Genomic DNA, 2,213 nt, shown 5'->3' with positions numbered 1-2,213 from the left:
CTTGTGGCAACGGCACACATTCTCATGAGGGGGGTGGTAATGCCTGGACTTCAAAGGGCCAATGCCAACTGGTGATGTACATTGTAGTTCAATTAAAGCATAATTAAGGTGGCACGCTATATTCTGACTTCTGCTGTGTCAAAGATAACTCATTCCAATAGTGCATGCTGTCACCTTTATGGCGGCTCAAAATTACACAGGGGATGGCAGAACATCGCTCTTTAACTCCTCCAGTGCCCATCCACGTGAAGATGGCATGGGGCAGTTGGTGGAGCCAGATTTAGCCCAGCATCTGGGTAATGAGCACTGCTCTGTGCCTGGCCCAGAGAAAGTCTCATGTACACAATTTCACCGATTCATGTTTCAGAGGGGTTGGCCAAAGCTAAGGAAGTTTCAATGACATGCCTCAAACCATGAGACTTGTCCCTCACTGAGTTTGTATTGTTGAGCGTGTTCCCTAACCTCTGAAGTTCAGTCTTTTCTTCTGAAAGTAAATTAATGTCTTCATCCCTGATCAGTGTGGTTTGTTATCAAACATGCCCCCACACACATACATGTATGTCATGTATGTGTCTATCTATGTGTCTGTCTATCTATCTATCTATCTATCTATATCAATATCTACATCTATATCTAGCTATCTACGTATATGTACTAGTATATAAGTAGCTCAAGTAAAGTGATCAACATAATAGGTGCTCAGTAATTTTTTTGGAATCGTTGCCATTTTGTTTTCATTTTCCAAGACCTCCAAGCAGGTGAGTCATCCAGCTTCCCAGTGTTCTGATGCCTAGTAACACATTCAACTTCATGAACTCTCTCCACATTCTAGGAAGGAGCACATGGAAACAACACCAATATTTGGTAGGTCCTGAGTAGACCAAAGTTTTGCCACCCCAAAATATGACTTTGGGCATATTGATTTAAGCTGGTTATTACAAAACAAAAGCCTCAGAAAGAACCTTTGGCCCTCCCACCTTACCTGCCTAACGGAATTCAGATAGAGGAACCTGCTTCAGAGAGGAATTCTTAGCATGTTCACACTACATTATTCACCTTAGCCTATTTGAATTAAGCATGGCAGACGGGAGGATACAAGGAAACAGCTGTGTGCTGGATTTCCCTCTGTGTCCCACTGTTTTTGGGTTCCCAAGCAAGAATTGGTTTATCACATGTTGGCTCTTCCTCATCTATTGTAAATTACCTGCTTTCCCTTTGAAATCCCAGGCCCTGGAACCTCTTCTCCTTAGTCCAAAATGACATGTAAAACTCAACTGTCCAAGGTGTCTTTGGGTCTCATATCTTATGTCACTCTCGAATGTATATCTGTAATAAATGTTGGACATTTGCTCCTGTTCATCTGTCCCATGCTAATTTGGTTACTAGCTAGAAGAACTTGGAAGGTGGGAGGAAAGTTATTTTTTGTGTCCTCAAAGTCCGTTAGGTGACTAAAAAAGACCACATGGTGACTTGGTTCCTCTATGAATGTCTTATTCTCACAGCAGTAGCCACAGGGTGATGGGCTTGCATGGGTGTTTGGAGGAGGGGTGGGTCTATCTGGAGCAGCTGATTTTCTGGTCACCCACTGGTGGTTGGTAAAAGGCCCCACGCTGGTTTATCATGGTTAAGAACACAGAATCAGGAGGTGAAAAAGTATGAATTTATTTTCAGGCTTTGTCATTGAATAGTTGCATACATTTAATCGAATATGAAACTGAGCCTTAATTCTATCATCTATAAAATGGGAATGACAATAACACTTGCCACATAGAGCCATTAAGAGGATTAAATGAAATGATGCATACAAAGCTCTTGGCATTATGTCTGTAGCATTCTTAGAATATAATAAATTTATACTGTTATGACTGTTATTATCATTTTTACTATTACAACTCTAACTTCCTATCCTTTGCCTCCTCTAATTTCATCTCTTCTCACACATACTCACTGTCACCCATCCTCAAACTCACCTCAGATTTTTAGAACTCAATATATATATATATATATATATATATATATATATATTGATTACAGAGAGGAAGGGAGAGGAAGAGAGATAGAAGCATCAATGATGAGAGAGAATCATTGATTAGCTGCCTCCTGCACACCCTCTACTGGGATGAAGCCTGCAACCCGAGCATGTGCCCTTGACCAGAATCGAACCCAGGACCCTTCAGTCCCCAGGCCGAGGCTCTATCCACTGAGCCTAATGC

The sequence above is a fragment of the Eptesicus fuscus genome, chromosome 19 (assembly GCF_027574615.1).
Source record: "Eptesicus fuscus isolate TK198812 chromosome 19, DD_ASM_mEF_20220401, whole genome shotgun sequence".
Taxonomy (NCBI): Eukaryota; Metazoa; Chordata; class Mammalia; order Chiroptera; family Vespertilionidae; genus Eptesicus; species Eptesicus fuscus.
The sequence above is the reverse complement of the archived record's forward strand: the minus strand, read 5'-3'. Positions refer to the sequence as shown.